The sequence below is a fragment of the Eupeodes corollae genome, chromosome 1 (assembly GCF_945859685.1).
Source record: "Eupeodes corollae chromosome 1, idEupCoro1.1, whole genome shotgun sequence".
Lineage (NCBI taxonomy): Eukaryota > Metazoa > Arthropoda > Insecta > Diptera > Syrphidae > Eupeodes > Eupeodes corollae.
This window is the reverse complement of record NC_079147.1, coordinates 89,614,970-89,640,750: the sequence shown is the minus strand read 5'-3', so window position 1 is coordinate 89,640,750 and position 25,781 is coordinate 89,614,970. Positions and strand designations below refer to the sequence as shown.

General features: G+C 38.9%; 1 protein-coding gene and 16 non-coding genes across 17 annotated transcripts in view; all 17 read left to right on the top strand.

The window, feature by feature from the left end:
* The window catches only part of LOC129941273 (axoneme-associated protein mst101(2)-like), a 130,929-nt gene that overhangs the window by 45,024 nt on the left and 60,124 nt on the right, over positions 1-25,781 (top strand). The gene's annotated exons all lie outside the window — the stretch shown is intronic.
* Positions 8,576-8,694, top strand: LOC129943658 (5S ribosomal RNA). Its single transcript, XR_008781366.1, has one exon. It is a non-coding gene; the product is annotated as a 5S ribosomal RNA (ribosomal RNA).
* Positions 9,336-9,454, top strand: LOC129943657 (5S ribosomal RNA). The gene has a single exon (XR_008781365.1). It is a non-coding gene; the product is annotated as a 5S ribosomal RNA (ribosomal RNA).
* LOC129943656 (5S ribosomal RNA) lies at positions 10,096-10,214 on the top strand. Its single transcript, XR_008781364.1, has one exon. It is a non-coding gene; the product is annotated as a 5S ribosomal RNA (ribosomal RNA).
* On the top strand, positions 10,856-10,974 carry LOC129943655 (5S ribosomal RNA). Its single transcript, XR_008781363.1, has one exon. It is a non-coding gene; the product is annotated as a 5S ribosomal RNA (ribosomal RNA).
* Positions 11,616-11,734, top strand: LOC129943654 (5S ribosomal RNA). Its single transcript, XR_008781362.1, has one exon. It is a non-coding gene; the product is annotated as a 5S ribosomal RNA (ribosomal RNA).
* LOC129943653 (5S ribosomal RNA) lies at positions 12,376-12,494 on the top strand. The gene has a single exon (XR_008781361.1). It is a non-coding gene; the product is annotated as a 5S ribosomal RNA (ribosomal RNA).
* On the top strand, positions 13,136-13,254 carry LOC129943651 (5S ribosomal RNA). Its single transcript, XR_008781359.1, has one exon. It is a non-coding gene; the product is annotated as a 5S ribosomal RNA (ribosomal RNA).
* On the top strand, positions 13,896-14,014 carry LOC129943650 (5S ribosomal RNA). The gene has a single exon (XR_008781358.1). It is a non-coding gene; the product is annotated as a 5S ribosomal RNA (ribosomal RNA).
* Positions 14,657-14,775, top strand: LOC129943649 (5S ribosomal RNA). The gene has a single exon (XR_008781357.1). It is a non-coding gene; the product is annotated as a 5S ribosomal RNA (ribosomal RNA).
* Positions 15,417-15,535, top strand: LOC129943648 (5S ribosomal RNA). The gene has a single exon (XR_008781356.1). It is a non-coding gene; the product is annotated as a 5S ribosomal RNA (ribosomal RNA).
* On the top strand, positions 16,177-16,295 carry LOC129943647 (5S ribosomal RNA). Its single transcript, XR_008781355.1, has one exon. It is a non-coding gene; the product is annotated as a 5S ribosomal RNA (ribosomal RNA).
* LOC129943646 (5S ribosomal RNA) lies at positions 21,506-21,624 on the top strand. The gene has a single exon (XR_008781354.1). It is a non-coding gene; the product is annotated as a 5S ribosomal RNA (ribosomal RNA).
* LOC129943538 (5S ribosomal RNA) lies at positions 22,266-22,384 on the top strand. The gene has a single exon (XR_008781264.1). It is a non-coding gene; the product is annotated as a 5S ribosomal RNA (ribosomal RNA).
* Positions 23,026-23,144, top strand: LOC129943642 (5S ribosomal RNA). Its single transcript, XR_008781350.1, has one exon. It is a non-coding gene; the product is annotated as a 5S ribosomal RNA (ribosomal RNA).
* On the top strand, positions 23,786-23,904 carry LOC129943631 (5S ribosomal RNA). Its single transcript, XR_008781339.1, has one exon. It is a non-coding gene; the product is annotated as a 5S ribosomal RNA (ribosomal RNA).
* Positions 24,546-24,664, top strand: LOC129943619 (5S ribosomal RNA). Its single transcript, XR_008781331.1, has one exon. It is a non-coding gene; the product is annotated as a 5S ribosomal RNA (ribosomal RNA).

The window sequence follows — 25,781 nt, the reverse complement described above, 5'->3', positions numbered from 1 at the left end:
GAGCAAGGCAAAAGGGTAGATCATCTCTACTCTTTGTTGCCTGGCCTGGCGCAATTTAGATCATAATGGGCGCGCTGCCGGAGACGCGCCTTAAAGTCCTAGCTGTGAATGTAAATTCACTGATTAGGATTGAACGAAGAGCCAATATGTTCCAATTGTTGACAGACTACAGTCCCGATGTGTTTATGGCTAGCGAAACTAAGCTAAACCACAAACACAAATTGACTCATAAAAATTACAATATCGTAAGAAGAGACCGGCCCGACTCCACTCAAGGGGGCGGTGTCGCTCTCTTTATACGAAAAGGCATTAATTATAAAGTCATATACAACAATGAATTGCGAAAGCTCAAGACGCTAGAAGTTTGCGTTGTATGCATCTCTCTCACTCAAGGGAAGCGGATGTATATGATTGCGGCTTATGCGGCTGGAGCTCCGCAGGTTACTTACTTTGCTTCAGAGCTCGAGATTCTTTTTAGGGAACTGAAACTGAGCTTGGAAGAAAACTATTTCATCTTGGCCGGTGATTTGAACGCAAAACATGAAGATTGGGGAAATCAACATAGTAATCCCAGAGGTAATCATCTTTTTAATTTGATGAATCTTTACAGCGTTGAATATGGCGTCGACCTGCTGGCTACCGAAAAGCCATCGTATCCAAGAAGCGGCTCCTTTCTGGATCTTTTGCTGTACGACACTAGACTGACAGTAACAGACAAAGTGGGTAATCACCCTCGAAACTGCTTACAGACAGTCGAGTACGACAGTGATCACTGCGGACTGGCGGCTGTAATGCAGATTCCGAACGAACGCGTGGAGTTGGAGGAATACGTGGCAACGCACTCTTACAATTACAGTAAGATGCGTTGGCCTCGTTTCACCAACGCCTTAGCGAGAGAACTTCGTTCGAGTGACATAGCCCCACCAAACAACAGAAACCTGACAAATACAGAAATTGACCAACATTTACAACAGATGGACGAAACAATAAAACGAACGATGGAACGGACAATTCCAAAGTACAGAGAACGGGACCAAATGGACGCTTACAGAAACGCGACAATTGACGCACTGCGAAAGCACAAGAGTGGCTTACTGACAAGACTCAAAAACTTGTACAGACGACTTACAGACCCACACGACTTGGAGGTTAGGACACTGAAGTCGTCAATAAAAAATGTCAATCTGTTGATTAACGAGAACTACAGGTTATCAATTAACAAGTACTGGGACCGCAAGATCCGGTCAGTTAATGCGAGCGACCCTAGTATGTTCCCTAAAATCAACAAGATATTCAGAAAAAAGAACGACAATGACCTTCCGAGTCTGAAACTCCAAAGAACCGAAGAAAACAGAGACGTACTCATGACAGCGCAAATAGATCCAGAAGAAGCCATCCTTGACGATGACTTTTATATAATTGAAGACCCGAAGGAAAAAGTGGAGGCGGTGGGAGCTGCTTTCCAGCAAGTGTACAAGGTGAATGTTAGCATTCGCCCCAACCACGACCTGGAAAACAGAGCCCTACTTAATCACTTTTACCTTCGAAATGATATGACACAATGGCGATCTGAGAACCGCGGTTTCATGCGGTTCAATGACGATTCCTTGGCAAATGCCATAATCGCCGAGCAAACGGGACCAAGTCCCTTGTTAGTGACGAAGGTTGAGCTTCAGCTCATCTTCAATTCAATAAAAAACAAAAAGTCAGCAGGTGTCGATGGTATATCCAACGTTGTACTAAGACATTTACCGATGGAAGCAATTGACATATACACCACGCTCTTCAATAATGCACTGAATAATGCATATTATCCAGCGCATTGGAAGACCGCTGTGGTTCATCCTCTCCCGAAAAAGGGAAAGGACAACTCCAACCCGTCAAATCTTCGGTCGATAAGTCTTCTTCCGAGCATCAGCAAAGTTTTCGAAAAGATCATTAATAGGGCTCTGACTAAGTGGGCTGCGGACAACAAAATAATTCCGGATAAACAGTTCGGGTTCAAGGCGGGTCATGACACAATTCATGCTGCGTCTAAACTCGTTTCTGATATCCAATGGAATAAATCAAAACAACAATGCACAGGTGCTGTTCTGGTTGATTTGGAGAAGGCCTTTGACACCGTATGGTTAGAGGGTCTTTACCTAAAACTGAGCAGGCTTGGCATAAGCAAGCCATTGTTGTATATACTTTATGATATGCTTAACGGTAGAAAGTTTGTTGTCAAAAGTGGCAATGTAACTTCTACCACAACATTCTCAATTAAAAATGGTCTTCAACAGGGAGCGGTGAATTCGCCGATTCTCTTCAGCATTTACACCAGCGATCTGATAGGTAGTCTTACAAAGGCAATTGCGTACGCCGATGATCTAATTGCGTACAGAACGGCCCGAAAGGTTGAGGTTATTAGAATTCTCTTGCAGCGTGATTTCGACAAGATTCAGCGATATTGCGACGACTGGAAACTGAAAATAAATGTCCAGAAGTCAGAGACAATTCTGTTCCGGACTCCGTTGGCTAGGGCCACGAGGGATACGTGTAAAAATTGGCGCAAGATGGTCATCGTTGATCTTCACGGGCAGCCATTAGCGAGCAAAAGTGTAGTGAAGTACCTCGGTATCTGGTTAGATCAGTATTTATATTTCGACAGACATATAAATGCTGCTCTGACCAGGGCCAGAGGAGCCTTCGCTCTGACGAAACGGCTGTTTTTTAGCAGTCGGCTTGACCCCAGAGTGAAGGTAATTTGCTACATGGCCCTCATACGGCCAATGATCGTTTATGGTTGTCCGGTGTGGTTCAACGTTGCCCCTTCCCAGATGGAGAAGTTTCGGGTGTTCGAGCGGCAGTGTTTACGACGCTGTACCGGCTTATATCGAACAGCCGAATCTTCTTATGTGCATTACTATTCAAACGAGGTCCTATACAACGGGGCTCGAATCAACAGAATTGACAATTTCGTGATAAAACTCGTTCGAGGTCACATTGCAAGAGCTATGTCTTCGACCAACAATTTAATTTTCGGGGCGTTCTATCCGAACGACGAGTATTTTGAGAGTGCACGCTTGAGCGGCTTCATTCCCCCAGAGGCATTCCTCTTTTTAGATAAATGCGGTCTGATACAGGATAGATTGGCAGTTCCGTTAATCTACCACGTCAGACGAAGAACCGTGGATAGGCGACTCCTGTACAATCGGGACGTCATGGCACAAGGCGGAGCAGAGCTCCTTCGGTTCAGTAGGGCTGTGTCCGAGCGGGACCGAACTGATAGGGTGAAGCAGGAGAACCAGTTTTGGTGGCTTCAATCGGCACTTGATAATGGGTAGTCGGGATGGGGTTTTAAGCCTTGGCCGGCTTACATACTTGTTTTATAGTTTTAGGGTTTAGTTTTAAGTAGAATAGGCATGGTGGCACAAAAAAAAAAAAAAATACAAAAAAAAAAAAAAAAAAACTAAAGAAACTAAAAAAAAAAAAAACATGGAATATAAAAAAATAAAAACAAAAAAATACAAAAAAATTAAAAAACGTACAAAAAAGACAATAAAATATAAAAACGAAAACGTTAGATTTGCTGCTGTGGTTGTTCTAGTTTTAAGTAGTTTATAGGTAGAATAGGTAGTTTAAGTTAGTTTTAAGTTTTATTTAAGGACCTAACTTTAAGTAGTTTGTAAGTAAAAATAAATAAAAAAAGGATATTGATATTAGTTTTTTGTTCAAATTTTCTAATAAATACAAAAATAAATGAAATAAAATTTAAATGAAGTAAAATAGATCTTAGGGCCGAAAGGCATTAGTATTAAGTGTTATAGTTTAACTTAGAGTGTCCGTATGGGACCATTAAGTTAGTTGTAAGTTATGGATAATTAGGCTAGTTTTATGAATTTTTGTCTAGCTTTAAGATAGGTTTAAGAATGAATTAAATAAAAATGAATTTGAAAAAAAAAAAAAAAAAAAAAAATATCGGTTCTCGTCCGATCACCGAAATCAAGCATCGTCGGGCGCGGTTAGTACTTAGATGGGGGACCGCTTGGGAACACCGCGTGTTGTTGGCACGCGTGCCTTTTTGCTGCAGAAAGGTCTTCTGCACACACTTTAAACCTTCCAAATCAAGTATTTTGCATATAAAAAATATTCCGGCCTCATTCCAGCGACGCTAAATGGTGTTTTTTCAACATTAAAAAAAATATTTTTGTAGGTATTTTTTTTTGTGTGCGAGTACATGGTACTGCGGCTTTGGAAATCTTATCAAACGATGAATGTTGTTATGGGAACTGAAAATATGAGGTTTTTGTGTACATTAGGGTCTAAAAAGGTGAAAAAAATGAATTTTGAATTTTCCTTATCAGTGCCCCTCAAGGTATGCAACGTTTTGTTGAAAATGTCCTTAATTCCTGCAAATACAGGTGAAACACGGGTTTTCCTACAGATGGGCAGGTAAGACAGCTTTTTCAGTTGAAAAACCATAAATTACCTTGAATTTCTGCAAACACAGGTAAAAATTATATTTTCTACAGGTAAACAGGTAAAAAAGTGATTTTATTGCTTTGAATGTCTGTATTTTCGTACAGGTAAGCAGGTAGAATAGTGTTTTCAGTGGGAAAACCATGTCTGGGAAATCGAAAAGTAAAAGATACTTCTAAGAAAAGGTAATTGATAAGGATTGATTAGGTGGAACTCAGGTAGGTAAGTTTTCGCCAACGACCATACCACGATGAAAATATCGGTTCTCCTTACAATTACAGTAAGATGCGGTGGCCTCGTTTCACCAATGCCCTAGCGAGAGAACTTCGTTCGAGTGACATAGCCCCACCAAACAACAGAAACCTGACAAATACAGAAATTGACCAACATTTACAACAGATGGACGAAACAATAAAACGAACGATGGAACGGACAATTCCAAAGTACAGAGAACGGGACCAAATGGACGCTTACAGAAACGCGACAATTGACGCACTGCGAAAGCACAAGAGTGGATTACTGACAAGACTCAAAAATTTGTACAGACGACTTACAGACCCACACGACTTGGAGGTTAGGACACTGAAGTCGTCAATAAAAAATGTCAATCTGTTGATTAAGGAGAACTACAGGCTATCAATTAACAAGTACTGGGACCGCAAGATCCGGTCAGTTAATTCGAGCGACCCTAGTATGTTCCCTAAAATCAACAAGATATTCAGAAAAAAGAACGACAATGACCTTCCGAGTCTGAAACTCCAAAGAACCGAAGAAAACAGAGACGTACTCATGACAGCGCAAATAGATCCAGAAGAAGCCATCTTTGACGATGACTTTTATATAATTGAAGATCCGAAGGAAAAAGTGGAGGCGGTGGGAGCTGCTTTCCAGCAAGTGTACAAGGTGAATGTTAGCATTCGCCCCAACCACGACCTGGAAAACAGAGCCCTACTTAATCACTTTTACCTTCGAAATGATATGACACAATGGCGATCTGAGAACCGCGGTTTCATGCGGTTCAATGACGATTCCTTGGCAAATGCCATAATCGCCGAGCAAACGGGACCAAGTCCTTTGTTAGTGACGAAGGTTGAGCTTCAGCTCATCTTAAATTCAATAAAAAACAAAAAGTCAGCAGGTGTCGATGGTATATCCAACGTTGTACTAAGACATTTACCGATGGAAGCAATTGACATTTACACCACGCTCTTCAATAATGCACTGAATAATGCATATTATCCAGTGCATTGGAAGACCGCTGTGGTTCATCCTCTCCCGAAAAAGGGAAAGGACAACTCCAACCCGTCAAATCTTCGGTCGATAAGTCTTCTTCCGAGCATCAGCAAAGTTTTCGAAAAAATCATTAATAGGGCTCTGACTAAGTGGGCTGCGGACAACAAAATAATTCCGGATAATCAGTTCGGGTTCAAGGCGGGTCATGACACAATTCATGCTGCGTCTAAACTCGTTTCTGATATCCAATGGAATAAATCAAAACAACAATGCACAGGTGCTGTTCTGGTTGATTTGGAAAAGGCCTTTGACACCGTATGGTTAGAGGGTCTTTACCTAAAACTGAGCAGGCTTGGCATAAGCAAGCCATTGTTGTATATACTTTATGATATGCTTAACGGTAGAAAGTTTGTTGTCAAAAGTGGCAATGTAACTTCTACCACAACATTCTCAATTAAAAATGGTCTTCAACAGGGAGCGGTGAATTCGCCGATTCTCTTCAGCATTTACACCAGCGATCTGATAGGTAGTCTTACAAAGGCAATTGCGTACGCCGACGATCTAATTGCGTACAGAACGGCCCGAAAGGTTGAGGTTATTAGAATTCTCTTGCAGCGTGATTTCGACAAGATTCAGCGATATTGCGACGACTGGAAACTGAAAATAAATGTCCAGAAGTCAGAGACAATTCTGTTCCGGACTCCGTTGGCTGGGGCCACGAGGGATACGTGTAAGAATTGGCGCAAGATGGTCATCGTTGATCTTCACGGGCAGCCATTAGCGAGCAAAAGTGTAGTGAAGTACCTCGGTATCTGGTTAGATCAGTATTTATATTTCGACAGACATATAAATGCTGCTCTGACCAGGGCCAGAGGAGCCTTCGCTCTGACGAAACGACTGTTTTTTAGCAGTCGGCTTGACCCCAGAGTGAAGGTAATTTGCTACATGGCCCTCATACGGCCAATGATCGTGTATGGTTGTCCTGTGTGGTTCAACGTTGCCCCTTCCCAGATGGAGAAGTTTCGGGTGTTCGAGCGGCAGTGTTTACGACGCTGTACCGGCTTATATCGAACAGCCGAATCTTCTTATGTGCATTATTATTCCAACGAGGTCCTGTACAACGGGGCTCGAATCAACAGAATTGACAATTTCGTGATAAAACTCGTTCGAGGTCACATTGCAAGAGCTATGTCTTCGACCAACAATTTAATTTTCGGGGCGTTCTATCCGAACGACGAGTATTTTGAGAGTGCACGCTTGAGCGGCTTCATTCCCCCAGAGGCATTCCTCTTTTTAGATAGATGCGGTCTGATACAGGATAGATTGGCAGTTCCGTTAATCTACCACGTCAGACGAAGAACCGTGGATAGGCGACTCCTGTACAATCGGGACGTCATGGCACAAGGCGGAGCAGAGCTCCTTCGGTTCAGTAGGGCTGTGTCCGAGCGGGACCGAACTGATAGGGTGAAGCAGGAGAACCAGTTTTGGTGGCTTCAATCGGCACTTGATAGTGGGTAGTCGGGATGGGGTTTTAAGCCTTGGCCGGCTTACATACTTGTTTTATAGTTTTAGGGTTTAGTTTTAAGTAGAATAGGCATGGTGGCACAAAAAAAAATACAAAAAAAAAAAAAAAAAAAAAAAATTAAAAAAAAAAAAAAAAACATGGAATATAAAAAAAAACAAAAACAAAAAAATACAAAAAAATTAAAAAACGTACAAAAAAGACAATAAAATATAAAAACGAAAAATGTTAGATTTGCTGCTGTGGTTGTTCTAGTTTTAAGTAGTTTATAGGTAGAATAGGTAGTTTAAGTTAGTTTTAAGTTTTATTTAAGGACCTAACTTTAAGTAGTTTGTAAGTAAAAATAAATAAAAAAAGGATATTGATATTAGTTTTTTGTTCAAATTTTCTAATAAATACAAAAATAAATGAAATAAAATTTAAATGAAGTAAAATAGATCTTAGGGCCGAAAGGCATTAGTTTTAAGTGTTATAGTTTAACTTAGAGTGTCCGTATGGGACCATTAAGTTAGTTGTAAGTTATGGATAATTAGGCTAGTTTTATGAATTTTTGTCTAGCTTTAAGATAGGTTTAAGATTGAACTAATAAAAATGAATTTAAAAAAAAAAAAAAAAAAAAAAAAATATCGGTTCTCGTCCGATCACCGAAATCAAGCATCGTCGGGCGCGGTTAGTACTTAGATGGGGGACCGCTTGGGAACACCGCGTGTTGTTGGCACGCGTGCCTTTTTGCTGCAGAAAGGTCTTCTGCACACACTTTAAACCTTCCAAATCAAGTATTTTGCATATAAAAAATATTCCGGCCTCATTCCAGCGACGCTAAATGGTGTTTTTTCAACATTAAAAAAAATATTTTTGTAGGTATTTTTTTTTGTGTGCGAGTACATGGTACTGCGGCTTTGGAAATCTTATCAAACGATGAATGTTGTTATGGGAACTGAAAATATGAGGTTTTTGTGTACATTAGGGTCTAAAAAGGTGAAAAAAATGAATTTTGAATTTTCCTTATCAGTGCCCCTCAAGGTATGCAACGTTTTGTTGAAAATGTCCTTAATTCCTGCAAATACAGGTGAAACACGGGTTTTCCTACAGATGGGCAGGTAAGACAGCTTTTTCAGTTGAAAAACCATAAATTACCTTGAATTTCTGCAAACACAGGTAAAAATTATATTTTCTACAGGTAAACAGGTAAAAAAGTGATTTTATTGCTTTGAATGTCTGTATTTTCGTACAGGTAAGCAGGTAGAATAGTGTTTTCAGTGGGAAAACCATGTCTGGGAAATCGAAAAGTAAAAGATACTTCTAAGAAAAGGTAATTGATAAGGATTGATTAGGTGGAACTCAGGTAGGTAAGTTTTCGCCAACGACCATACCACGATGAAAATATCGGTTCTCGTCCGATCACCGAAATCAAGCATCGTCGGGCGCGGTTAGTACTTAGATGGGGGACCGCTTGGGAACACCGCGTGTTGTTGGCACGCGTGCCTTTTTGCTGCAGAAAGGTCTTCTGCACACACTTTAAACCTTCCAAATCAAGTATTTTGCATATAAAAAATATTCCGGCCTCATTCCAGCGACGCTAAATGGTGTTTTTTCAACATTAAAAAAAATATTTTTGTAGGTATTTTTTTTTGTGTGCGAGTACATGGTACTGCGGCTTTGGAAATCTTATCAAACGATGAATGTTGTTATGGGAACTGAAAATATGAGGTTTTTGTGTACATTAGGGTCTAAAAAGGTGAAAAAAATGAATTTTGAATTTTCCTTATCAGTGCCCCTCAAGGTATGCAACGTTTTGTTGAAAATGTCCTTAATTCCTGCAAATACAGGTGAAACACGGGTTTTCCTACAGATGGGCAGGTAAGACAGCTTTTTCAGTTGAAAAACCATAAATTACCTTGAATTTCTGCAAACACAGGTAAAAATTATATTTTCTACAGGTAAACAGGTAAAAAAGTGATTTTATTGCTTTGAATGTCTGTATTTTCGTACAGGTAAGCAGGTAGAATAGTGTTTTCAGTGGGAAAACCATGTCTGGGAAATCGAAAAGTAAAAGATACTTCTAAGAAAAGGTAATTGATAAGGATTGATTAGGTGGAACTCAGGTAGGTAAGTTTTCGCCAACGACCATACCACGATGAAAATATCGGTTCTCGTCCGATCACCGAAATCAAGCATCGTCGGGCGCGGTTAGTACTTAGATGGGGGACCGCTTGGGAACACCGCGTGTTGTTGGCACGCGTGCCTTTTTGCTGCAGAAAGGTCTTCTGCACACACTTTAAACCTTCCAAATCAAGTATTTTGCATATAAAAAATATTCCGGCCTCATTCCAGCGACGCTAAATGGTGTTTTTTCAACATTAAAAAAAATATTTTTGTAGGTATTTTTTTTTGTGTGCGAGTACATGGTACTGCGGCTTTGGAAATCTTATCAAACGATGAATGTTGTTATGGGAACTGAAAATATGAGGTTTTTGTGTACATTAGGGTCTAAAAAGGTGAAAAAAATGAATTTTGAATTTTCCTTATCAGTGCCCCTCAAGGTATGCAACGTTTTGTTGAAAATGTCCTTAATTCCTGCAAATACAGGTGAAACACGGGTTTTCCTACAGATGGGCAGGTAAGACAGCTTTTTCAGTTGAAAAACCATAAATTACCTTGAATTTCTGCAAACACAGGTAAAAATTATATTTTCTACAGGTAAACAGGTAAAAAAGTGATTTTATTGCTTTGAATGTCTGTATTTTCGTACAGGTAAGCAGGTAGAATAGTGTTTTCAGTGGGAAAACCATGTCTGGGAAATCGAAAAGTAAAAGATACTTCTAAGAAAAGGTAATTGATAAGGATTGATTAGGTGGAACTCAGGTAGGTAAGTTTTCGCCAACGACCATACCACGATGAAAATATCGGTTCTCGTCCGATCACCGAAATCAAGCATCGTCGGGCGCGGTTAGTACTTAGATGGGGGACCGCTTGGGAACACCGCGTGTTGTTGGCACGCGTGCCTTTTTGCTGCAGAAAGGTCTTCTGCACACACTTTAAACCTTCCAAATCAAGTATTTTGCATATAAAAAATATTCCGGCCTCATTCCAGCGACGCTAAATGGTGTTTTTTCAACATTAAAAAAAATATTTTTGTAGGTATTTTTTTTTGTGTGCGAGTACATGGTACTGCGGCTTTGGAAATCTTATCAAACGATGAATGTTGTTATGGGAACTGAAAATATGAGGTTTTTGTGTACATTAGGGTCTAAAAAGGTGAAAAAAATGAATTTTGAATTTTCCTTATCAGTGCCCCTCAAGGTATGCAACGTTTTGTTGAAAATGTCCTTAATTCCTGCAAATACAGGTGAAACACGGGTTTTCCTACAGATGGGCAGGTAAGACAGCTTTTTCAGTTGAAAAACCATAAATTACCTTGAATTTCTGCAAACACAGGTAAAAATTATATTTTCTACAGGTAAACAGGTAAAAAAGTGATTTTATTGCTTTGAATGTCTGTATTTTCGTACAGGTAAGCAGGTAGAATAGTGTTTTCAGTGGGAAAACCATGTCTGGGAAATCGAAAAGTAAAAGATACTTCTAAGAAAAGGTAATTGATAAGGATTGATTAGGTGGAACTCAGGTAGGTAAGTTTTCGCCAACGACCATACCACGATGAAAATATCGGTTCTCGTCCGATCACCGAAATCAAGCATCGTCGGGCGCGGTTAGTACTTAGATGGGGGACCGCTTGGGAACACCGCGTGTTGTTGGCACGCGTGCCTTTTTGCTGCAGAAAGGTCTTCTGCACACACTTTAAACCTTCCAAATCAAGTATTTTGCATATAAAAAATATTCCGGCCTCATTCCAGCGACGCTAAATGGTGTTTTTTCAACATTAAAAAAAATATTTTTGTAGGTATTTTTTTTTGTGTGCGAGTACATGGTACTGCGGCTTTGGAAATCTTATCAAACGATGAATGTTGTTATGGGAACTGAAAATATGAGGTTTTTGTGTACATTAGGGTCTAAAAAGGTGAAAAAAATGAATTTTGAATTTTCCTTATCAGTGCCCCTCAAGGTATGCAACGTTTTGTTGAAAATGTCCTTAATTCCTGCAAATACAGGTGAAACACGGGTTTTCCTACAGATGGGCAGGTAAGACAGCTTTTTCAGTTGAAAAACCATAAATTACCTTGAATTTCTGCAAACACAGGTAAAAATTATATTTTCTACAGGTAAACAGGTAAAAAAGTGATTTTATTGCTTTGAATGTCTGTATTTTCGTACAGGTAAGCAGGTAGAATAGTGTTTTCAGTGGGAAAACCATGTCTGGGAAATCGAAAAGTAAAAGATACTTCTAAGAAAAAGTAATTGATAAGGATTGATTAGGTGGAACTCAGGTAGGTAAGTTTTCGCCAACGACCATACCACGATGAAAATATCGGTTCTCGTCCGATCACCGAAATCAAGCATCGTCGGGCGCGGTTAGTACTTAGATGGGGGACCGCTTGGGAACACCGCGTGTTGTTGGCACGCGTGCCTTTTTGCTGCAGAAAGGTCTTCTGCACACACTTTAAACCTTCCAAATCAAGTATTTTGCATATAAAAAATATTCCGGCCTCATTCCAGCGACGCTAAATGGTGTTTTTTCAACATTAAAAAAAATATTTTTGTAGGTATTTTTTTTTGTGTGCGAGTACATGGTACTGCGGCTTTGGAAATCTTATCAAACGATGAATGTTGTTATGGGAACTGAAAATATGAGGTTTTTGTGTACATTAGGGTCTAAAAAGGTGAAAAAAATGAATTTTGAATTTTCCTTATCAGTGCCCCTCAAGGTATGCAACGTTTTGTTGAAAATGTCCTTAATTCCTGCAAATACAGGTGAAACACGGGTTTTCCTACAGATGGGCAGGTAAGACAGCTTTTTCAGTTGAAAAACCATAAATTACCTTGAATTTCTGCAAACACAGGTAAAAATTATATTTTCTACAGGTAAACAGGTAAAAAAGTGATTTTATTGCTTTGAATGTCTGTATTTTCGTACAGGTAAGCAGGTAGAATAGTGTTTTCAGTGGGAAAACCATGTCTGGGAAATCGAAAAGTAAAAGATACTTCTAAGAAAAAGTAATTGATAAGGATTGATTAGGTGGAACTCAGGTAGGTAAGTTTTCGCCAACGACCATACCACGATGAAAATATCGGTTCTCGTCCGATCACCGAAATCAAGCATCGTCGGGCGCGGTTAGTACTTAGATGGGGGACCGCTTGGGAACACCGCGTGTTGTTGGCACGCGTGCCTTTTTGCTGCAGAAAGGTCTTCTGCACACACTTTAAACCTTCCAAATCAAGTATTTTGCATATAAAAAATATTCCGGCCTCATTCCAGCGACGCTAAATGGTGTTTTTTCAACATTAAAAAAAATATTTTTGTAGGTATTTTTTTTTGTGTGCGAGTACATGGTACTGCGGCTTTGGAAATCTTATCAAACGATGAATGTTGTTATGGGAACTGAAAATATGAGGTTTTTGTGTACATTAGGGTCTAAAAAGGTGAAAAAAATGAATTTTGAATTTTCCTTATCAGTGCCCCTCAAGGTATGCAACGTTTTGTTGAAAATGTCCTTAATTCCTGCAAATACAGGTGAAACACGGGTTTTCCTACAGATGGGCAGGTAAGACAGCTTTTTCAGTTGAAAAACCATAAATTACCTTGAATTTCTGCAAACACAGGTAAAAATTATATTTTCTACAGGTAAACAGGTAAAAAAGTGATTTTATTGCTTTGAATGTCTGTATTTTCGTACAGGTAAGCAGGTAGAATAGTGTTTTCAGTGGGAAAACCATGTCTGGGAAATCGAAAAGTAAAAGATACTTCTAAGAAAAGGTAATTGATAAGGATTGATTAGGTGGAACTCAGGTAGGTAAGTTTTCGCCAACGACCATACCACGATGAAAATATCGGTTCTCGTCCGATCACCGAAATCAAGCATCGTCGGGCGCGGTTAGTACTTAGATGGGGGACCGCTTGGGAACACCGCGTGTTGTTGGCACGCGTGCCTTTTTGCTGCAGAAAGGTCTTCTGCACACACTTTAAACCTTCCAAATCAAGTATTTTGCATATAAAAAATATTCCGGCCTCATTCCAGCGACGCTAAATGGTGTTTTTTCAACATTAAAAAAAATATTTTTGTAGGTATTTTTTTTTGTGTGCGAGTACATGGTACTGCGGCTTTGGAAATCTTATCAAACGATGAATGTTGTTATGGGAACTGAAAATATGAGGTTTTTGTGTACATTAGGGTCTAAAAAGGTGAAAAAAATGAATTTTGAATTTTCCTTATCAGTGCCCCTCAAGGTATGCAACGTTTTGTTGAAAATGTCCTTAATTCCTGCAAATACAGGTGAAACACGGGTTTTCCTACAGATGGGCAGGTAAGACAGCTTTTTCAGTTGAAAAACCATAAATTACCTTGAATTTCTGCAAACACAGGTAAAAATTATATTTTCTACAGGTAAACAGGTAAAAAAGTGATTTTATTGCTTTGAATGTCTGTATTTTCGTACAGGTAAGCAGGTAGAATAGTGTTTTCAGTGGGAAAACCATGTCTGGGAAATCGAAAAGTAAAAGATACTTCTAAGAAAAAGTAATTGATAAGGATTGATTAGGTGGAACTCAGGTAGGTAAGTTTTCGCCAACGACCATACCACGATGAAAATATCGGTTCTCGTCCGATCACCGAAATCAAGCATCGTCGGGCGCGGTTAGTACTTAGATGGGGGACCGCTTGGGAACACCGCGTGTTGTTGGCACGCGTGCCTTTTTGCTGCAGAAAGGTCTTCTGCACACACTTTAAACCTTCCAAATCAAGTATTTTGCATATAAAAAATATTCCGGCCTCATTCCAGCGACGCTAAATGGTGTTTTTTCAACATTAAAAAAAATATTTTTGTAGGTATTTTTTTTTGTGTGCGAGTACATGGTACTGCGGCTTTGGAAATCTTATCAAACGATGAATGTTGTTATGGGAACTGAAAAATATGAGGTTTTTGTGTACATTAGGGTCTAAAAAGGTGAAAAAAATGAATTTTGAATTTTCCTTATCAGTGCCCCTCAAGGTATGCAACGTTTTGTTGAAAATGTCCTTAATTCCTGCAAATACAGGTGAAACACGGGTTTTCCTACAGATGGGCAGGTAAGACAGCTTTTTCAGTTGAAAAACCATAAATTACCTTGAATTTCTGCAAACACAGGTAAAAATTATATTTTCTACAGGTAAACAGGTAAAAAAGTGATTTTATTGCTTTGAATGTCTGTATTTTCGTACAGGTAAGCAGGTAGAATAGTGTTTTCAGTGGGAAAACCATGTCTGGGAAATCGAAAAGTAAAAGATACTTCTAAGAAAAGGTAATTGATAAGGATTGATTAGGTGGAACTCAGGTAGGTAAGTTTTCGCCAACGACCATACCACGATGAAAATATCGGTTCTCGTCCGATCACCGAAATCAAGCATCGTCGGGCGCGGTTAGTACTTAGATGGGGGACCGCTTGGGAACACCGCGTGTTGTTGGCACGCGTGCCTTTTTGCTGCAGAAAGGTCTTCTGCACACACTTTAAACCTTCCAAATCAAGTATTTTGCATATAAAAAATATTCCGGCCTCATTCCAGCGACGCTAAATGGTGTTTTTTCAACATTAAAAAAAATATTTTTGTAGGTATTTTTTTTTGTGTGCGAGTACATGGTACTGCGGCTTTGGAAATCTTATCAAACGATGAATGTTGTTATGGGAACTGAAAATATGAGGTTTTTGTGTACATTAGGGTCTAAAAAGGTGAAAAAAATGAATTTTGAATTTTCCTTATCAGTGCCCCTCAAGGTATGCAACGTTTTGTTGAAAATGTCCTTAATTCCTGCAAATACAGGTGAAACACGGGTTTTCCTACAGATGGGCAGGTAAGACAGCTTTTTCAGTTGAAAAACCATAAATTACCTTGAATTTCTGCAAACACAGGTAAAAATTATATTTTCTACAGGTAAACAGGTAAAAAAGTGATTTTATTGCTTTGAATGTCTGTATTTTCGTACAGGTAAGCAGGTAGAATAGTGTTTTCAGTGGGAAAACCATGTCTGGGAAATCGAAAAGTAAAAGATACTTCTAAGAAAAGGTAATTGATAAGGATTGATTAGGTGGAACTCAGGTAGGTAAGTTTTCGCCAACGACCATACCACGATGAAAATATCGGTTCTCGTCCGATCACCGAAATCAAGCATCGTCGGGCGCGGTTAGTACTTAGATGGGGGACCGCTTGGGAACACCGCGTGTTGTTGGCACGCGTGCCTTTTTGCTGCAGAAAGGTCTTCTGCACACACTTTAAACCTTCCAAATCAAGTATTTTGCATATAAAAAATATTCCGGCCTCATTCCAGCGACGCTAAATGGTGTTTTTTCAACATTAAAAAAAATATTTTTGTAGGTATTTTTTTTTGTGTGCGAGTACATGGTACTGCGGCTTTGGAAATCTTATCAAACGATGAATGTTGTTATGGGAACTGAAAATATGAGGTTTTTGTGTACATTAGGGTCTAAAAAGGTGAAAAAAATGAATTTTGAATTTTCCTTATCAGTGCCCCTCAAGGTATGCAACGTTTTGTTGAAAATGTCCTTAATTCCTGCAAATACAGGTGAAACACGGGTTTTCCTACAGATGGGCAGGTAAGACAGATTTTTCAGTTGAAAAACCATAAATTACCTTGAATTTCTGCAAACACAGGTAAAAATTATATTTTCTACAGGTAAACAGGTAAAAAAGTGATTTTATTGCTTTGAATGTCTGTATTTTCGTACAGGTAAGCAGGTAGAATAGTGTTTTCAGTGGGAAAACCATGTCTGGGAAATCGAAAAGTAAAAGATACTTCTAAGAAAAGGTAATTGATAAGGATTGATTAGGTGGAACTCAGGTAGGTAAGTTTTCGCCAACGACCATACCACGATGAAAATATCGGTTCTCGTCCGATCACCGAAATCAAGCATCGTCGGGCGCGGTTAGTACTTAGATGGGGGACCGCTTGGGAACACCGCGTGTTGTTGGCACGCGTGCCTTTTTGCTGCAGAAAGGTCTTCTGCACACACTTTAAACCTTCCAAATCAAGTATTTTGCATATAAAAAATATTCCGGCCTCATTCCAGCGACGCTAAATGGTGTTTTTTCAACATTAAAAAAAATATTTTTGTAGGTATTTTTTTTTTGTGTGCGAGTACATGGTACTGCGGCTTTGGAAATCTTATCAAACGATGAATGTTCTTATGGGAACTAAAATATGAGGTTTTTGTGTACATTAGGGTCTAAAAAGGTGAAAAAAATGAATTTTGAATTTTCCTTATCAGTGCCCCTCAAGGTATGCAACGTTTTGTTGAAAATGTCCTTAATTCCTGCAAATACAGGTGAAACACGGGTTTTCCTACAGATGGGCAGGTAAGACAGCTTTTTCAGTTGAAAAAACCATAAATTACCTTGAATTTCTGCAAACACAGGTAAAAATTATATTTTCTACAGGTAAACAGGTAAAAAAGTGATTTTATTGCTTTGAATGTCTGTATTTTCGTACAGGTAAGCAGGTAGAATAGTGTTTTCAGTGGGAAAACCATGTCTGGGAAATCGAAAAGTAAAAGATACTTCTAAGAAAAGGTAATTGATAAGGATTGATTAGGTGGAACTCAGGTAGGTAAGTTTTCGCCAACGACCATACCACGATGAAAATATCGGTTCTCGTTACAGTCCCGATGTGTTTATGGCTAGCGAAACTAAGCTAAACCACAAACACAAATTGACTCATAAAAATTACAATATCGTAAGAAGAGACCGGCCCGACTCCACTCAAGGGGGCGGTGTCGCTCTCTTTATACGAAAAGGCATTAATTATAAAGTCATATACAACAATGAATTGCGAAAGCTCAAGACGCTAGAAGTTTGCGTTGTATGCATCTCTCTCTCTCAAGGGAAGCGGATGTATATGATTGCGGCTTATGCGGCTGGAGCTCCGCAGGTCACTTACTTTGCATCAGAACTCGAAATTCTTTTTAGGGAACTTAAACTGAGCTTGGAAGAAAACTATTTCATCTTGGCCGGTGATTTGAACGCAAAACATGAAGATTGGGGAAATCAACATAGTAATCCCAGAGGTAATCATCTTTTTAATTTGATGAATCTTTACAGCGTTGAATATGGCGTCGACCTGCTGGCTACTGAAAGGCCATCGTATCCAAGAAGCGGCTCCTTTCTGGACCTTTTGCTGTACGACACCAGTCTGACAGTTACAGACAAAGTGGGTAATCACCCGCGAAACTGCTTACAGACAGTCGAGTACGACAGTGATCACTGCGGACTGGCTGCTGTAATGCAGATTCCGAACGAACGCGTGGAGTTGGAGGAATACGTTGCAACGCACTCTTACAATTACAGTAAGATGCGTTGGCCTCGTTTCACCAACGCCTTAGCGAGAGAACTTCGTTCGAGTGACATAGCCCCACCAAACAACAGAAACCTGACAAATACAGAAATTGACCAACACCTACAACAGATGGACGAAACAATAAAACGTACGATGGAACGGACAATCCCAAAGTACAAAGAACGGGAACAAATGGACGCTTACAGAAACGCTACAATTGACGCACTACGTAGGCACAAGAGTGGCTTACTAACAAGACTCAAAAACTTGCATAGACGACTTACAGACCCACGCGACTTGGAGGTTAGGACACTGAAATCGTCAATAAAAACTGTCAATCTGTTGATTAAGGAGAACTACAGGCTATCAATTAACAAGTACTGGGACCGCAAGATCCGGTCAGTTAATTCGAGTGACCCTAGTATGTTCCCCAAAATCAACAAGATATTCAGGAAAAAAAACGATAATGACCTTCCGTGTCTTAAACTCCAAAGAACTGAAGAGAACAGAGACGTACTCATGACAGCGCAAATAGATCCAGAAGAAGCCATCCTTGACGATGACTATTATATAATTGAAGATCCGAAGGAAAAAGTGGAGGCGGTGGGAGCTGCTTTCCAGCAAGTGTACAAGGTGAATGTTAGCATTCGCCCCAACCACGACCTGGAAAACAGAGCCCTACTTAATCACTTTTACCTCCGTAATGATATCACACATTGGCGATCTGAGAACCGCGGTTTCATGCGGTTCAATGACGATTCCTTGGCAAATGCCATAATCGCCGAGCAAACGGGACCAAGTCCCTTGTTAGTGACGAAGGTTGAGCTTCAGCTCATCTTCAATTCAATAAAAAACAAAAAGTCAGCAGGTGTCGATGGTATATCCAACGTTGTACTTAGACATTTACCGATGGAAGCAATTGACATATACACCACGCTCTTCAATAATGCACTGAATAATGCATATTATCCAGTGCATTGGAAGACCGCTGTGGTTCATCCTCTCCCGAAAAAGGGAAAGGACAACTCCAACCCGTCAAATCTTCGGTCGATAAGTCTTCTGCCGAGCATCAGCAAAGTTTTCGAAAAGATCATTAATAGGGCTCTGACTAAGTGGGCTGCGGACAACAAAATTATTCCGGATAAACAGTTCGGGTTCAAGGCGGGTCATGACACAATTCATGCTGCGTCTAAACTCGTTTCTGATATCCAATGGAATAAATCAAAACAACAATGCACAGGTGCTGTTCTGGTTGATTTGGAGAAGGCCTTTGACACCGTATGGTTAGAGGGTCTTTACCTAAAACTGAGCAGGCTTGGCATAAGCAAGCCATTGTTGTATATGCTTTATGATATGCTTAACGGTAGAAAGTTTGTTGTCAAAAGTGGCAATGTAACTTCTACCACAACATTCTCAATTAAAAATGGTCTTCAACAGGGAGCGGTGAATTCGCCGATTCTCTTCAGCATTTACACCAGCGATCTGATAGGTAGTCTTACAAAGGCAATTGCGTACGCCGACGATCTAATTGCGTACAGAACGGCCCGAAAGGTTGAGGTTATTAGAATTCTCTTGCAGCGTGATTTCGACAAGATTCAGCGATATTGCGACGACTGGAAACTGAAAATAAATGTCCAGAAGTCAGAGACAATTCTGTTCCGGACTCCGTTGGCTGGGGCCACGAGGGATACGTGTAAGAATTGGCGCAAGATGGTCATCGTTGATCTTCACGGGCAGCCATTGGCGAGCAAAAGTGTAGTGAAGTACCTCGGTATCTGGTTAGATCAGTATTTATATTTCGACAGACATATAAATGCTGCTCTGACCAGGGCCAGAGGAGCCTTCGCTCTGACGAAACGACTGTTTTTTAGCAGTCGGCTTGACCCCAGAGTGAAGGTAATTTGCTACATGGCCCTCATACGGCCAATGATCGTTTATGGTTGTCCTGTGTGGTTCAACGTTGCCCCTTCCCAGATGGAGAAGTTTCGGGTGTTCGAGCGGCAGTGTTTACGACGCTGTACCGGCTTATATCGAACAGCCGAATCTTCTTATGTGCATTACTATTCCAACGAGGTCCTATACAACGGGGCTCGAATCAACAGAATTGACAATTTCGTGATAAAACTCGTTCGAGGTCACATTGCAAGAGCTATGTCTTCGACCAACAATTTAATTTTCGGGGCGTTCTATCCGAACGACGAGTATTTTGAAAGTGCACGCTTGAGCGGGTTCATTCCACCAGAGGCATTCCTCTTTTTAGACAAATGCGGTCTGATACAGGATAGATTGGCAGTTCCGTTAATCTACCACGTCAGACGAAGAACCGTGGATAGGCGACTCCTGTACAATCGGGACGTCATGGCACAAGGTGGAGCAGAGCTCCTTCGGTTCAGTAGAGCTGTGTCCGAACGGGACCGAACTGATAGGGTGAAGCAGGAGAACCAGTTTTGGTGGCTTCAATCGGCACTTGATATTGGGTAGTCGGGATGGGGTTTTAAGCCTTGGCCGGCTTACATACTTGTTTTATGTTTAGGGTTTAGTTTTAAGTAGAATAGTCATGGTGGCACGAAAAAAAAAAAAAAAAAAATTAAAAAAAACACAAAAAACAAAAAATAAAAAAAAAAAATAAAAACAAAAAAAAAAACATGAAAAAACATTAAAAAAAAAAAAATAAATAAAAAAAAAAAAAAAAAAAGACAACGAAATATGAAAAACAAAAATGTTAGATAGTTAGATTTGCTGCTGTGGTTGTTCTAGTTTTAAGTAGTTTATAGGTAGAATAGGTAGTTTAAGTTAGTTTTTAAGTTTTATTTAAGGACCTTATGTTAAGTAGTTTGTAAGTAAAAATAAATAAAAAAAGGTTATTGATATTAGTTTTTTCAAAATTTTCTAATAAAAACAAAACAAATAAAATTTTAATTGAAGTAAAATAGATCTTAAGGCCGAAAGGCATTAGTAATTAGTGTTATAGTTTAGCTTAGAGTGTCCGTATGGGACCATTAAGTTAGTTGTAAGTTATGGATAATTAGGCTAGTTTTATGAATTTTTGTCTAGCTTTAAGATAGGTTTAAGATTGAATAAATAAAAATGAATTTGAAAAAAAAAAAAAAAAAAAAATATCGGTTCTCGTCCGATCACCGAAATCAAGCATCGTCGGGCGCGGTTAGTACTTAGATGGGGGACCGCTTGGGAACACCGCGTGTTGTTGGCACGCGTGCCTTTTTGCTGCAGAAAGGTCTTCTGCACACACTTTAAACCTTCCAAATCAAGTATTTTGCATATAAAAAATATTCCGGCCTCATTCCAGCGACGCTAAATGGTGTTTTTTCAACATTAAAAAAAATATTTTTGTAGGTATTTTTTTTTGTGTGCGAGTACATGGTACTGCGGCTTTGGAAATCTTATCAAACGATGAATGTTCTTATGGGAACTGAAAATATGAGGTTTTTGTGTACATTAGGGTCTAAAAAGGTGAAAAAAATGAATTTTGAATTTTCCTTATCAGTGCCCCTCAAGGTATGCAACGTTTTGTTGAAAATGTCCTTAATTCCTGCAAATACAGGTGAAACACGGGTTTTCCTACAGATGGGCAGGTAAGACAGCTTTTTCAGTTGAAAAACCATAAATTACCTTGAATTTCTGCAAACACAGGTAAAAATTATATTTTCTACAGGTAAACAGGTAAAAAAGTGATTTTATTGCTTTGAATGTCTGTATTTTCGTACAGGTAAGCAGGTAGAATAGTGTTTTCAGTGGGAAAACCATGTCTGGGAAATCGAAAAGTAAAAGATACTTCTAAGAAAAGGTAATTGATAAGGATTGATTAGGTGGAACTCAGGTAGGTAAGTTTTCGCCAACGACCATACCACGATGAAAATATCGGTTCTCGTCCGATCACCGAAATCAAGCATCGTCGGGCGCGGTTAGTACTTAGATGGGGGACCGCTTGGGAACACCGCGTGTTGTTGGCACGCGTGCCTTTTTGCTGCAGAAAGGTCTTCTGCACACACTTTAAACCTTCCAAATCAAGTATTTTGCATATAAAAAATATTCCGGCCTCATTCCAGCGACGCTAAATGGTGTTTTTTCAACATTAAAAAAAATATTTTTGTAGGTATTTTTTTTTGTGTGCGAGTACATGGTACTGCGGCTTTGGAAATCTTATCAAACGATGAATGTTCTTATGGGAACTGAAAATATGAGGTTTTTGTGTACATTAGGGTCTAAAAAGGTGAAAAAAATGAATTTTGAATTTTCCTTATCAGTGCCCCTCAAGGTATGCAACGTTTTGTTGAAAATGTCCTTAATTCCTGCAAATACAGGTGAAACACGGGTTTTCCTACAGATGGGCAGGTAAGACAGCTTTTTCAGTTGAAAAACCATAAATTACCTTGAATTTCTGCAAACACAGGTAAAAATTATATTTTCTACAGGTAAACAGGTAAAAAAGTGATTTTATTGCTTTGAATGTCTGTATTTTCGTACAGGTAAGCAGGTAGAATAGTGTTTTCAGTGGGAAAACCATGTCTGGGAAATCGAAAAGTAAAAGATACTTCTAAGAAAAGGTAATTGATAAGGATTGATTAGGTGGAACTCAGGTAGGTAAGTTTTCGCCAACGACCATACCACGATGAAAATATCGGTTCTCGTCCGATCACCGAAATGAAGCATCGTCGGGCGCGGTTAGTACTTAGATGGGGGACCGCTTGGGAACACCGCGTGTTGTTGGCACGCGTGCCTTTTTGCTGCAGAAAGGTCTTCTGCACACACTTTAAACCTTCCAAATCAAGTATTTTGCATATAAAAAATATTCCGGCCTCATTCCAGCGACGCTAAATGGTGTTTTTTCAACATTAAAAAAAATATTTTTGTAGGTATTTTTTTTTGTGTGCGAGTACATGGTACTGCGGCTTTGGAAATCTTATCAAACGATGAATGTTCTTATGGGAACTGAAAATATGAGGTTTTTGTGTACATTAGGGTCTAAAAAGGTGAAAAAAATGAATTTTGAATTTTCCTTATCAGTGCCCCTCAAGGTATGCAACGTTTTGTTGAAAATGTCCTTAATTCCTGCAAATACAGGTGAAACACGGGTTTTCCTACAGATGGGCAGGTAAGACAGCTTTTTCAGTTGAAAAACCATAAATTACCTTGAATTTCTGCAAACACAGGTAAAAATTATATTTTCTACAGGTAAACAGGTAAAAAAGTGATTTTATTGCTTTGAATGTCTGTATTTTCGTACAGGTAAGCAGGTAGAATAGTGTTTTCAGTGGGAAAACCATGTCTGGGAAATCGAAAAGTAAAAGATACTTCTAAGAAAAGGTAATTGATAAGGATTGATTAGGTGGAACTCAGGTAGGTAAGTTTTCGCCAACGACCATACCACGATGAAAATATCGGTTCTCGTCCGATCACCGAAATCAAGCATCGTCGGGCGCGGTTAGTACTTAGATGGGGGACCGCTTGGGAACACCGCGTGTTGTTGGCACGCGTGCCTTTTTGCTGCAGAAAGGTCTTCTGCACACACTTTAAACCTTCCAAATCAAGTATTTTGCATATAAAAAATATTCCGGCCTCATTCCAGCGACGCTAAATGGTGTTTTTTCAACATTAAAAAAAATATTTTTGTAGGTATTTTTTTTTGTGTGCGAGTACATGGTACTGCGGCTTTGGAAATCTTATCAAACGATGAATGTTGTTATGGGAACTGAAAATATGAGGTTTTTGTGTACATTAGGGTCTAAAAAGGTGAAAAAAATGAATTTTGAATTTTCCTTATCAGTGCCCCTCAAGGTATGCAACGTTTTGTTGAAAATGTCCTTAATTCCTGCAAATACAGGTGAAACACGGGTTTTCCTACAGATGGGCAGGTAAGACAGCTTTTTCAGTTGAAAAACCATAAATTACCTTGAATTTCTGCAAACACAGGTAAAAATTATATTTTCTACAGGTAAACAGGTAAAAAAGTGATTTTATTGCTTTGAATGTCTGTATTTTCGTACAGGTAAGCAGGTAGAATAGTGTTTTCAGTGGGAAAACCATGTCTGGGAAATCGAAAAGTAAAAGATACTTCTAAGAAAAGGTAATTGATAAGGATTGATTAGGTGGAACTCAGGTAGGTAAGTTTTCGCCAACGACCATACCACGATGAAAATATCGGTTCTCGTCCGATCACCGAAATCAAGCATCGTCGGGCGCGGTTAGTACTTAGATGGGGGACCGCTTGGGAACACCGCGTGTTGTTGGCACGCGTGCCTTTTTGCTGCAGAAAGGTCTTCTGCACACACTTTAAACCTTCCAAATCAAGTATTTTGCATATAAAAAATATTCCGGCCTCATTCCAGCGACGCTAAATGGTGTTTTTTCAACATTAAAAAAAATATTTTTGTAGGTATTTTTTTTTGTGTGCGAGTACATGGTACTGCGGCTTTGGAAATCTTATCAAACGATGAATGTTCTTATGGGAACTGAAAATATGAGGTTTTTGTGTACATTAGGGTCTAAAAAGGTGAAAAAAATGAATTTTGAATTTTCCTTATCAGTGCCCCTCAAGGTATGCAACGTTTTGTTGAAAATGTCCTTAATTCCTGCAAATACAGGTGAAACACGGGTTTTCCTACAGATGGGCAGGTAAGACAGCTTTTTCAGTTGAAAAACCATAAATTACCTTGAATTTCTGCAAACACAGGTAAAAATTATATTTTCTACAGGTAAACAGGTAAAAAAGTGATTTTATTGCTTTGAATGTCTGTATTTTCGTACAGGTAAGCAGGTAGAATAGTGTTTTCAGTGGGAAAACCATGTCTGGGAAATCGAAAAGTAAAAGATACTTCTAAGAAAAGGTAATTGATAAGGATTGATTAGGTGGAACTCAGGTAGGTAAGTTTTCGCCAACGACCATACCACGATGAAAATATCGGTTCTCGTCCGATCACCGAAATCAAGCATCGTCGGGCGCGGTTAGTACTTAGATGGGGGACCGCTTGGGAACACCGCGTGTTGTTGGCACGCGTGCCTTTTTGCTGCAGAAAGGTCTTCTGCACACACTTTAAACCTTCCAAATCAAGTATTTTGCATATAAAAAATATTCCGGCCTCATTCCAGCGACGCTAAATGGTGTTTTTTCAACATTAAAAAAAATATTTTTGTAGGTATTTTTTTTTGTGTGCGAGTACATGGTACTGCGGCTTTGGAAATCTTATCAAACGATGAATGTTCTTATGGGAACTGAAAATATGAGGTTTTTGTGTACATTAGGGTCTAAAAAGGTGAAAAAAATGAATTTTGAATTTTCCTTATCAGTGCCCCTCAAGGTATGCAACGTTTTGTTGAAAATGTCCTTAATTCCTGCAAATACAGGTGAAACACGGGTTTTCCTACAGATGGGCAGGTAAGACAGCTTTTTCAGTTGAAAAACCATAAATTACCTTGAATTTCTGCAAACACAGGTAAAAATTATATTTTCTACAGGTAAACAGGTAAAAAAGTGATTTTATTGCTTTGAATGTCTGTATTTTCGTACAGGTAAGCAGGTAGAATAGTGTTTTCAGTGGGAAAACCATGTCTGGGAAATCGAAAAGTAAAAGATACTTCTAAGAAAAGGTTTTTTTTTTTTTTTTCAAATTCATTTTTATTTAATTCAATCTTAAACCTATCTTAAAGCTAGACAAAAATTCATAAAACTAGCCTAAATTATCCATAACTTACAACTAACTTAATGGTCCCATACGAACACTCTAAGCTAAACTATAACACTAATTACTAATGCCTTTCGGCCTTAAGATCTATTTTACTTCCATTTAAATTTTATTTGTTTTGTTTTTATTAGAAAATTTTGAAAAAAACTAATATCAATAACCTTTTTTATTTATTTTTACTTACAAACTACTTAAAATAAGGTCCTTAAATAAAACTTAAAAACTAACTTAAACTACCTATTCTACCTATAAACTACTTAAAACTAGAACAACCACAGCAGCAAATCTAACTATCTAACATTTTTGTTTTTCATATTTCGTTGTCTTTTTTTTTTTTTTTTTTTTTTTTTTTTTTTTTGTATTTTTATTATTTTTTTTTAATGTTTTTTTAATTTTTTTTTTTAATTTCTTGTTTTTTGTTTTTTTAT